Here is a 12,922-nt window from a genome sequence, read left to right as displayed (position 1 = left end):
ACAGCAGGGCAATATGCATTTCGGCGTAATAGCCTTCCTCAGCTGCCGCTGCTACAGCGCTGTGACTCCACCCACGTCTTTTATGTATCCTGCATAGCCCTCATTGGAAGGTAAGTGAGTTCTACCCCAAAGTCACATGGTCATTGTCCCATAGTGGCTCAGATAACATTTCAACTCCCAGAATGTATATATATATATATACATTTGAAAGGCGGGGGTGGAGCGTCACCACGGAAGCAGCAGCATCCGAGGAAGGTTATTTTACCGAAATGCATCATGCTATGCTGCATTCATTAAAAACGGCTCCCGAACGTTTCCCAGTGTGGCCTCTTTCCTTTTCCTACAGGAGGGGTTTGTTTCTTCATTCGATTTGCGTGCTAGCCAGAGGCACGCAAGAGGCTCCTCTCCATCAAGTGACAGAGGTATGCTGGCACCTGCTGTTTACCGGCATTCCTTCAATTGTTCGAGTTATCGGAAAACCTCTGTCCACCTCCAATGTGCATGAAAGCTATGGTCCACTGCCAGCGGCAGCCCGTATACCTACGAGGAGTTTTCAATCACTGGATTGTTCTCTGGGCTGAGCAGACGTCATCACACGGGGTTGGAGCTGAATGGGAAACCAAGGGAGCCCTAGACTGACATTTTTCCGCGAGGCTCCACACTTACTTGCCGCGCCTTCACCCTGAAACTTTACCCCCTATTCACGCAGCATCCACTTGGGCGCAATGCTGACTGGGACATGGAGTCCCCACTATGGACTACATTTTTCGCTTGCAACATCACATGACTAGGGGTGCTACTTACCTTCCAATGAGGGCAAGCCAGGACATTTGAAAGGCGGGGGTGGAGCGTCACCACGGAAGCAGCAGCATCTGAGGAAGGTTATTTTACCGAAATGCATCATGCTATGCTGCATTCATTAAAAACGGCTCCCGAACGTTTCCCAGTGTGGCCTCTTTCCTTTTCCTACAGGAGGGGTTTGTTTCTTCATATATATATATATATATAATTACTAAAAGGTAATGTAGCACCTATAGCTACTACTTCTGCTCGTTATGTAATCTAATTGGAAACAAAAGCCACTTTCATTTGGATGTAGCTTGTACACAAAAACCTGGGCCCCCGAAACCCATTGCCCATTTCTATAATAAAGATCAACGTTCTCAGTCAAGATCCAAAACTTACTCTCCAGGGACGTGGTGCTGGTTGATCAGTTGTGTACAGTGGCTTTATTTAAATCTATTGTTTTGAGGATCTAAAATTGGCACACGGCTTGGAGGCCTTCAAATCTGATGGCGAAGATGAAATATAACAAAATACTTGGACAGAACATAGGGCCATATTCACTAAGGTAATTTTGGCTGTAAATTTAAATTAACATATAATAATGCCCCATTTATGCCTACCATAAACAAAAATAACTCTTGCCATGTAAATGGATTTAGGACTGAGGATTTCTCAAGGAAGGAGTAGGGAAAACCCTGCAGTAGTAAATAAGATCCATGCAAGGGGTTCAAAGAAGGCTTTTCAAGGCATGTTAGTTTGTAATCATCCCCCAAAACTTACATTAGTGATCATTCTCAAATTGAAATTTGACGCCTTTGCACAATGCAGATGGTCAGAAAGTTTGCAGTAATCCTCCTACCAGGATGGTGAGGGAAACAGATCACTCCAAGAAGTACTTGGGTAAGGGTTTTCTCGAAAGGGGTCAAATATTTTCAGGTGGAGAAAAAATGTGAGTCAGAGCAGTGGACCACATTCCCACTGTGCGTAATTCTAAGAGATGTATAATTCCGTACAGAAGGAATGGGAGCCCTTGGGAGATGTCAAATGACATTCCGAGTGTTAGGCCGCAACACCTGCCCATAGCACAGCTTTCCAAGCGTCGCTCAGGGAATTTTTGTCAATTGAACAAAAACCATAAAAGATCCTTCAAGCTGAGGTGTAAATCTCAGCCCATACAGTCTTGTATTTTTAGTCAATCCGACCGATAGTCACCAGGTTGACCCAGCATGGAGACACATATCCCTTGTTAAAGCTGCTAAATACAATAGCTAATGAACTAAATTGCACCATGCATGTAAACCATGGTGGAGAAGCAAGTCAATGTAGAGGATTTATGAAATAAAGACTTGATCATGTGAAAGTGAAAAACAGACGTCGTTGGAGAATATAAGGAGTTACCTTGTAGACTCAAGTAGCTTCAGCACGAGTCAAATGGCTGAATCTACACGCTTAATAACTGCCTATTGCAAAGGTCTTTGTTCTCTTTAGAGATATAACATCCTCTTATTATCACCTTGTCATTTGTAAAGCTCTGATACCCTGCGGTTATTTATACGCTCAAATTGAGCAAGAAATCCAGGTCAACTGGTGCACATTACACATCTGCTTGATTAACAACAACTGATAAAGTCATTCCAATTGACTCGTCTGCGATTTTTCCTACATCCCTTGTTGGAGCAGCCGCGATGGGTCACCACAGAAAACTCACTTTTGGGAAAAAGGGGGTGAATGTGCATGCTCTATTCAGGAGATAGACAATCGCCCATTAAAGCTCACCGATCCTGCTGGCTTCTGCGTATGCTAACCAGAAGGCAACCGCATACAAAAAATAGATGTCACACTCCACCAGATAGCACGCTATCGGCAATGGGAGAATCAGTATCGGAGTCAGGGAGCTTTACTGGACATGTTTCACAGACAAAGGGATACACACTATAGACCACCTCCTGTTAGAAGGTAGACTTCTGACCTATGCCGAGGCATGCAAAGCTTATCACCTCACGCCACAACACATCTGGAAATACTGCCAGCTGATACACTGTTTAAGCTTGACTCTAGGTCCCCAATCCATCACTCTTGCACAATCCCCAAAGCGCTCTTATCTACATGGGGCACCCACAAAGAGGTCGTTTTGGGATTACACAGGACAATTCTTGATGGGTCCTTCTCGTCCCTGGGGCGGTCCCACTTTTGGGAATGGTGGTCTACCAGATTGGGCACAGACTATACGAAGCAAGATTGGCCACAAATAGTTTTGCACCATGACAAACATCTGTGGGAAGCAGGTCTTAAACAGGGGTATTACAAATGAGTACACTGGTGGCACTAGTCTCTTTCCCAGTTACACCAAGCAAAGATCTAGGGAGACACCGCATGTTGGAGATGCCTGGAAAGGAGCTGTGATATTGTACACATCCTATGGGAGCGGCTGAAACACCACGCCTACTGGAGGAGCGTATGTAGGAAAATGCAGTGCCAGGTCTAGATTAGAGGAGACCTACTAGTAGCGGAGGTGATGCGCCACGATTGCTCACAATACCCGGAACTCCAGGTCAACTGGTGCACATTACACATCTGCTTGATTAACAACAACTGATAAAGTCATTCCAATTGACTCGTCTGCGATTTTTCCTACATCCCTTGTTGGAGCCGCCGCGATGGGTGACCACAGAAAACTCACTATTGGGAAAAGGGGGTGAATGTGCATGCTTTATTCACGAGATAGACAATCGCCCATTAAAGCTCACCGATCCTGCTGGCTTCTGCGTATGCTAACCAGAAGGCAACCGCAATCAAAAAATAGATGTCAAACTCCACCAGATAGCACGCTATCGGCAATGGGAGAATCAGTATCGGAGTCAGAGAGCTTTACTGGACATGTTTCACAGACAAAGGGATACACACTATAGACCACCCCCTGTTAGAAGGTAGACTTCTGACCTATGCCGAGGCATGCAAAGCTTATCACCTCACGCCACAACACATCTGGAAATACTGCCAGCTGATACACTGTTTAAGCTTGACTCTAGGTCCCCAATCCATCACTCTTGCAAGATCCCCAAGGCGCTCTTATCTACATGGGGCACCCACAAAGAGGTCGTTTTGGGATTACACAGGACAATTCTTGATGGGTCCTTCTCGTCCCTGGGGCGGTCCCACTTTTGGGAATGGTGGTCTACCCGATTGGGCACAGACTATACGAAGCAAGATTGGCCACAAATTGTTTTGCACCATGACAAACATCTGTGGGAAGCAGGTCTTAAACAGGGGTATTACAAAATAGTACACTGGTGGCACTAGTCTCTTTCCCAGTTACACCAAGCAAAGATCTAGGGAGACACCGCATGTTGGAGATGCCCGGAAAGGAGCTGTGATATTGTACACATCCTATGGGAGCGGCTGAAACACCACGCCTACTGGAGGAGCGTATGTAGGAAAATGCAGTGCCAGGTCTAGATTAGCGGAGACCTGCGAGTAGCGGAGGTGATGCGCCACGATTGCTCACAATACCCGGAACTCCAGGTCAACTGGTGCACATTACACATCTGCTTGATTAACAACAACTGATAAAGTCATTCCAATTGACTCGTCTGCGATTTTTCCTACATCCCTTGTTGGAGCCGCCGCGATGGGTGACCACAGAAAACTCACTATTGGGAAAAGGGGGTGAATGTGCATGCTTTATTCACGAGATAGACAATCGCCCATTAAAGCTCACCGATCCTGCTGGCTTCTGCGTATGCTAACCAGAAGGCAACCGCAATCAAAAAATAGATGTCAAACTCCACCAGATAGCACGCTATCGGCAATGGGAGAATCAGTATCGGAGTCAGAGAGCTTTACTGGACATGTTTCACAGACAAAGGGATACACACTATAGACCACCCCCTGTTAGAAGGTAGACTTCTGACCTATGCCGAGGCATGCAAAGCTTATCACCTCACGCCACAACACATCTGGAAATACTGCCAGCTGATACACTGTTTAAGCTTGACTCTAGGTCCCCAATCCATCACTCTTGCACAATCCCCAAGGCGCTCTTATGTACATGGGGCACCCACAAAGAGGTCGTTTTGGGATTACACAGGACAATTCTTGATGGGTTCTTCTCGTCCCTGGGGCGGTCCCACTTTTGGGAATGGTGGTCTACCAGATTGGGCACAGACTATACGAAGCAAGATTGGCCACAAATTGTTTTGCACCATGACAAACATCTGTGGGAAGCAGGTCTTAAACAGGGGTATTACAAAATAGTACACTGGTGGCACTAGTCTCTTTCCCAGTTACACCAAGCAAAGATCTAGGGAGACACCGCATGTTGGAGATGCCCGGAAAGGAGCTGTGATATTGTACACATCCTATGGGAGCGGCTGAAACACCATGCCTACTGGAGGAGCGTATGTAGGAAAATGCAGTGCCAGGTCTAGATTAGAGGAGACCTACTAGTAGCGGAGGTGATGCGCCACGATTGCTCACAATACCCGGAACTCCAGGTCAACTGGTGCACATTACACATCTGCTTGATTAACAACAACTGATAAAGTCATTCCAATTGACTCGTCTGCGATTTTTCCTACATCCCTTGTTGGAGCCGCCGCGATGGGTGACCACAGAAAACTCACTATTGGGAAAAGGGGGTGAATGTGCATGCTTTATTCACGAGATAGACGATCGCCCATTAAAGCTCACCGATCCTGCTGGCTTCTGCGTATGCTAACCAGAAGGCAACCGCAATCAAAAAATAGATGTCAAACTCCACCAGATAGCACGCTATCGGCAATGGGAGAATCAGTATCGGAGTCAGAGAGCTTTACTGGACATGTTTCACAGACAAAGGGATACACACTATAGCCCACCTTCTGTTAGAAGGTAGACTTCTGACCTATGCCGAGGCATGCAAAGCTTATCACCTCACGCCACAACACATCTGGAAATTCTGCCAGCTGATACACTGTTTAAGCTTGACTCTAGGTCCCCAATCCATCACTCTTGCAAGATCCCCAAGGCGCTCTTATCTACATGGGGCACCCACAAAGAGGTCGTTTTGGGATTACACAGGACAATTCTTGATGGGTCCTTCTCGTCCCTGGGGCGGTCCCACTTTTGGGAATGGTGGTCTACCAGATTGGGCACAGACTATACGAAGCAAGATTGGCCACAAATTGTTTTGCACCATGACAAACATCTGTGGGAAGCAGGTCTTAAACAGGGGTATTACAAAATAGTACACTGGTGGCACTAGTCTCTTTCCCAGTTACACCAAGCAAAGATCTAGGGAGACACCGCATGTTGGAGATGCCCGGAAAGGAGCTGTGATATTGTACACATCCTATGGGAGCGGCTGAAACACCACGCCTACTGGAGGAGCGTATGTAGGAAAATGCAGTGCCAGGTCTAGATTAGCGGAGACCTGCGAGTAGCGGAGGTGATGCGCCACGATTGCTCACAATACCCGGAACTCCAGGTCAACTGGTGCACATTACACATCTGCTTGATTAACAACAACTGATAAAGTCATTCCAATTGACTCGTCTGCGATTTTTCCTACATCCCTTGTTGGAGCCGCCGCGATGGGTGACCACAGAAAACTCACTATTGGGAGAAGGGGGTGAATGTGCATGCTTTATTCACGAGATAGACAATCGCCCATTAAAGCTCACCGATCCTGCTGGCTTCTGCGTATGCTAACCAGAAGGCAACCGCAATCAAAAAATAGATGTCAAACTCCACCAGATAGCACGCTATCGGCAATGGGAGAATCAGTATCGGAGTCAGAGAGCTTTACTGGACATGTTTCACAGACAAAGGGATACACACTATAGACCACCCCCTGTTAGAAGGTAGACTTCTGACCTATGCCGAGGCATGCAAAGCTTATCACCTCACGCCACAACACATCTGGAAATACTGCCAGCTGATACACTGTTTAAGCTTGACTCTAGGTCCCCAATCCATCACTCTTGCACAATCCCCAAGGCGCTCTTATGTACATGGGGCACCCACAAAGAGGTCGTTTTGGGATTACACAGGACAATTCTTGATGGGTTCTTCTCGTCCCTGGGGTGGTCCCACTTTTGCGAATGGTGGTCTACCAGATTGGGCACAGACTATACGAAGCAAGATTGGCCACAAATTGTTTTGCACCATGACAAACATCTGTGGGAAGCAGGTCTTAAACAGGGGTATTACAAAATAGTACACTGGTGGCACTAGTCTCTTTCCCAGTTACACCAAGCAAAGATCTAGGGAGACACCGCATGTTGGAGATGCCCGGAAAGGAGCTGTGATATTGTACACATCCTATGGGAGCGGCTGAAACACCATGCCTACTGGAGGAGCGTATGTAGGAAAATGCAGTGCCAGGTCTAGATTAGAGGAGACCTACTAGTAGCGGAGGTGATGCGCCACGATTGCTCACAATACCCGGAACTCCAGGTCAACTGGTGCACATTACACATCTGCTTGATTAACAACAACTGATAAAGTCATTCCAATTGACTCGTCTGCGATTTTTCCTACATCCCTTGTTGGAGCCGCCGCGATGGGTGACCACAGAAAACTCACTATTGGGAAAAGGGGGTGAATGTGCATGCTTTATTCACGAGATAGACGATCGCCCATTAAAGCTCACCGATCCTGCTGGCTTCTGCGTATGCTAACCAGAAGGCAACCGCAATCAAAAAATAGATGTCAAACTCCACCAGATAGCACGCTATCGGCAATGGGAGAATCAGTATCGGAGTCAGAGAGCTTTACTGGACATGTTTCACAGACAAAGGGATACACACTATAGACCACCCCCTGTTAGAAGGTAGACTTCTGACCTATGCCGAGGCATGCAAAGCTTATCACCTCACGCCACAACACATCTGGAAATACTGCCAGCTGATACACTGTTTAAGCTTGACTCTAGGTCCCCAATCCATCACTCTTGCACAATCCCCAAGGCGCTCTTATCTACATGGGGCACCCACAAAGTGGTTGTTTTGGGATTACACAGGACAATTCTTGATGGGTCCTTCTCGTCCCTGGGGCGGTCCCACTTTTGGGAATGGTGGTCTACCAGATTGGGCACAGACTATACGAAGCAAGATTGGCCACAAATTGTTTTGCACCATGACAAACATCTGTGGGAAGCAGGTCTTAAACAGGGGTATTACAAAATAGTACACTGGTGGCACTAGTCTCTTTCCCAGTTACACCAAGCAAAGATCTAGGGAGACACCGCATGTTGGAGATGCCCGGAAAGGAGCTGTGATATTGTACACATCCTATGGGAGCGGCTGAAACACCACCGCTACTGGAGGAGCGTATGTAGGAAAATGCAGTGCCAGGTCTAGATTAGCGGAGACCTGCGAGTAGCGGAGGTGATGCGCCACGATTGCTCACAATACCCGGAACTCGGACTACAACACTGGCGATGGTTCACCACAGCACTGGCCATTGTTAAGCTCTGTTTCCTCTGGACTCGAAAACGGACACTGTCCCCATGGCAGAGGTATGGCTAAGAGATATTTTCCTGAAGGCCTCCTATGAGAGAATCATATATAAGACCAACTCCATGTGTTTGATCTGACAAGGGGCGATTTCCTCGACAGAGGATGAGCTTTCTGCCTTCAGATAGTGAGGGCTGACCCATCCCTTCCTGGATCATTTGAGGATAACCAAACTCATGACGGCCTGAGCGCCACTTACTCTCGGAATCTCATATCTGTAGGCTTTAACTCACATCTTACTCCTCTCTTTGGTTCTGGGAATGAAGGGGGGGGGGTATCACATCACTTCACAAAGTTGACTTTCAGAGAATGGTTCTTGACAATGTTTTAGATAGAGTTTGTCTAGAGGATGGATTATGAAATTACCAGGAGCTGTCTGGGTTCTATTTCTCCCTTTTGTGGTGGGGCTCTGCTGTAGATTTAATATGTCCGTGCTGCACAAGGGACAAAAATGTAATACTTTTTCATTTTCTAGCTAAGTACGTCTACTGGTGAATTGTATATCTGACAAAGGCCTATGTCTCTAGTTGTGGCGTACACTCATGTATCATATGCCTTACACTCGTGCGGGTGACATCTACCTTTTTCTTTTTGTGCTTGTGAATATTGCTACCAAAAACCCAATAAAAATAACTATAAAAAAATAACACCTAATAAACATAGTGCTTCTACACTTGCCCCTTTTCTGATGTGTAGATTGATGAATATGTTAATTGGTATATCTTTTTTGTTTTTTAAATGGCATTGTGCTTTAAAATAGAGATTACCTTATTCAATGCATATCAACAAAGGAGCTGTAAACCAAAACATTGCTTTCTTACTTGTGACTTTTTTTAAGGAAAAAGGAGCCTCGTGATGCATTTAATGAATAAGCTCCACTGATTAATACGATTATATTTTGTATTTAATGTATGCACATACTACTTTTTTGTATTTATGGAACTCTGAGATAAATATACTCTTTAGATTTTGTAGAAACTTTCATACAGAGCCATAATTAATCTAATGCATAGATAAAAATTAGACAGTGCTCACTTGCTGTAGTCAAAGAAATCTAAGTGCCATTGTGAGACCTGGGGTCACCAGCTCTTAAGGTGGTAGCATGGCATGAGCAGGAAGGCAGCCAGGGGCTTGCGTGTAAAGCAGCTACTTAACGCACACATCCAATGTAAGACACAGTGGCGCGATAATGGAGACAAAATTTTTAAGGAGGCCCCCTTTAGGTAGTTGTCTGGGACTCAGGGGAATGTATGTAAGAAATAAGGGATGTCCCACGTTTACAGATCCACAGGACCTGTTGTCCAACGGGACAATTCTGTATATGTATGAGTCTTGGGCGGTCTAATCCAGACTTGGCAGCAATATGCAGTTAGTATTTGATATACACCTTGTACATAGACAGTCAGAAAAACATAATAACATAAAATCCTTCAAGATACTTCAAAAGTGGGGTGACATTAATAAGAACTAATACAAATACTAATTAAATTCTGGTAAAAAAGTGCAAGTTTTATTCTTTCGGTACAAATTAAAACATATCGTGATATTAAAAACAGTAGTAAAAACAGGCAAGTTTTTAGAATCGGTCCTGAAGAAGGTGTCTAATAAAGAAAACCGAAACGCCGCGTCGACTTAAAATCTTCGATTCTTGTTGTTATGTACCCGATTTTTAAAAAAAATCTCTTGAATTTATTTGTATACCATTATGTTCACTGATATCCATGCCTGTTTTTACTACTGTTTTTAATATCACGATTGAGTTGGCCTGGAAAATTAGCGCTTCCGGCCACAGCACGATGACGGCGGGCAGCGCTTCACAGGGTCAATTACTTTGCAGCAATTCACAGAGTCAATTACTTCACAGCGCTTCACGGGGGCAATTACTACACAGTGCTTCACAGAGTCAATTACTTCACAGCGCTTGACAAGGGCAATTACTTCACAGCGCTTCACAGAGCCAGTTACTTCACAGCGCTTCACAGAGCCAGTTACTTCACAGCGCTTGGCAGAGTCAATTACTTCACAGCGCTTGACACGGGCAGAGAAGAGCAGGCTGGGAGCAATTTACAGCGCTGGGCCCACAGTACAGTCAGGGACATACAGGATGGCCCAATTGTAGGCAGGGGATGCGCAGGGCAGCACAGTCCAGTACCTGGTCCCAGAAAGCAGTCTTCTTGGCGCTTGGATGGCTCTGCGCCCTTGGTTGCTCGTTTCTTGAAGTTACTGGGGGGGAGGAGGGGGGGGGAGGTGATGAGTTGAAGGCCTGAAGAATTTCTCTTCAGTCACTGCAGATGGTCTCTGGGGTTCCCTACCACTGGGCCAGATCAGGGGTCTAGCTTAGGACACCTCGCCCAGCTTAAGAGGCAGCACCTAAATCCTGTCACTCCCAGTAGCATAGGTTCCTCACTAGGCCCTCCCGCCTAAACTCCTGTGTGGGTTCCCCAGGTCAGTGATGCCCCAACTGACTAGAAAGTTTCCCTCCTTTTCCTTATATAGTGGCAGTTGGCAGTTGGCAGTGGCAGTTGGTGCCTCCCCTATTCTGGAAGGTTCCAGGAGCTTCCCTCATTCTAGCTATGGGCAGGCTGGCAGGCTGGTATGGCAACATTGTTTAAGGGTTTCAGCCAGCTCCTGGCTACTAGAGTGCGCCTAATCAGACCACGCTGCAGTAGCAGGGGTCAGTGGCAGCCATGTTGGGGGAAGAGAGCACCTGCACCCTGGCATTGATTAGCAATGGGAGGGTGCCCAGAGTCCTAAAGCCAACAAAAAGTAGGTGTGAAAAATGAGGCAAGGGCAAAAAAATACGAGGAAAGACCACCCTAGGGCCGACAGGTCTAACAGCCATCAAGTACCCATTTCTCGTGATTTGTAAGCTCTTTGGCTGGGGTCAGTGTAAAATAACCCCCCTTACATGCACATTGCACACTCGCACAGAAACACACGTAGCAAAGCAATGCAACAGGGAAGTGGTAAACAAAACAATTTCAAATTATTTCCTTATTATTGAACAATTTGTCATTCAAAAAAAGGGAAGTATGCATTGATCAGAGTTCTCTGGAATTCCCAACAGCAAAAGCTTCCTTTACCACATTATACTTAAACACCTGTGCACCACAAAGCATAGGGATTAGATTTCTCTATGTTTGGAAATATGTACGGCCAGGTGGTGTGGAACCTCTGCATTTAAACTGGTGGTATATGTGCCTACTTTTGGACCTTGGCTTTGCTCATTTTGCCACTGTACTCTAGAGGGCCAGGCCGGTACCTTCATAGGGCGAAGTAAGGCAGCCATTTTACAGAACAGCTACCGAAAGCAGCAATAAGTGCCACAGGGTAGGGGAGGAGGCGGAGCATGGGGCAGACATCCACACATGCTGGTTTTATATGCCATTCCTCACTGGAAGACTGCATGCTCCGTGGGGGGTCTGTCATATTTCCATTGCTGTTGGCTTAAAAGGGCGTGACAATTCTTAAATGGGCCAGTTGCTGGTGGCCAACTTTACGGGATTCATTGATTTTATGAGCCTAACAGGGTGTATATTAATGTCTTTGCATAATACGGTAATAAGTAGGATTTGTTTGAAAAGTGGTTAATTCTGGTCTAAGCAACAGAGGAAGTCTGACTTATAAAATAGCCTTGAGGAAGTCCAGGGTATGAAACACGTCAGGTAATAGGAAAATATGACTTAGAGAAGAATTGAAAACAAGATCAAGTTTCCATGTCGACGATTTACACTCTATTCCCATCCATAGACAATGGATGTTTTTACTTACACCTTGGTTTTACAGTGTACATCCTGCATAATAGATGCTTGGTGCAAGGTCAAAATCTATCCACAGTTGCCAGCAGCCTTGGAAAATGTATTTCTTCCTGTGGTATTGCGAATCCTTCCATTGCTACTGCTTCAAGGCCAAGATCTTTCAGCTGCAATTATTGTTATTATGAATTAAATTTATAACGCGCACAGCTACCCTAGACAGGGTTTCCCGTTGCAGGCATGTCAACTACTGCCAACTGAATAAACGGATAGCTAATCACTGAGAGAATAGCCAGGTCTTAAGATCTCGCCGAAACTTAAGATAGAAAGTTTCCTGTTTCATAGAACAGGGAAGAGAATTCCATAATCTGGGGCCGAGAAATGCCAATCCATGGTCAGTAACTGAAATGCTGGGATAAAGTTGAGATATACAGTCACCACCGTCAATTATGGAGCAGGGATCAATGGATGCCGAACCTGCAAGACCATGCCAGGCTCAACTAAAAATCCAAAGAAAGACTAAAGAAACAATAAAAACCAGCAAGTCTAAACATTTTAAAAAAGCATTTCAGAAAGCAAACAAACAGAGAGAGGTTGTTGGGATCTTTTTGACATCAAGTCAGGAGACTTCTGTATGGCGGTAGCAGAGTATTCCAAAACAAAGTGGGCACCGCTGTGCAAGGTTGCTACTGTGGATCCAATTTAGAAATGCTTTAAGGTATTTAACTTAGGTGCATAATACCGTATTTTCTGGTGTATAAGACGACTGGGCGTATAAGACGACCCCCTACCTTTCCTTTTCAAATATAGGGTTTGGGCTATATTGGCTTGCTTATAAAATGACCCCGGCGTATAAGACGACCCCCAACTTTTGAAAAGATTTTC

General features: G+C 45.7%; 1 protein-coding gene across 2 annotated transcripts in view; it reads right to left on the bottom strand.

Annotated features, from left to right (window-relative positions):
* The window catches only part of GNAS (GNAS complex locus), a 941,300-nt gene that overhangs the window by 885,643 nt on the left and 42,735 nt on the right, over positions 1 to 12,922 (bottom strand). The window lies entirely within an intron of this gene.

Source organism: Lissotriton vulgaris, chromosome 7 (genome assembly GCF_964263255.1).
Source record: "Lissotriton vulgaris chromosome 7, aLisVul1.2, whole genome shotgun sequence".
NCBI classification, from domain to species: domain Eukaryota; kingdom Metazoa; phylum Chordata; class Amphibia; order Caudata; family Salamandridae; genus Lissotriton; species Lissotriton vulgaris.
This window is presented reverse-complemented; position numbering and strand designations above follow the sequence as displayed.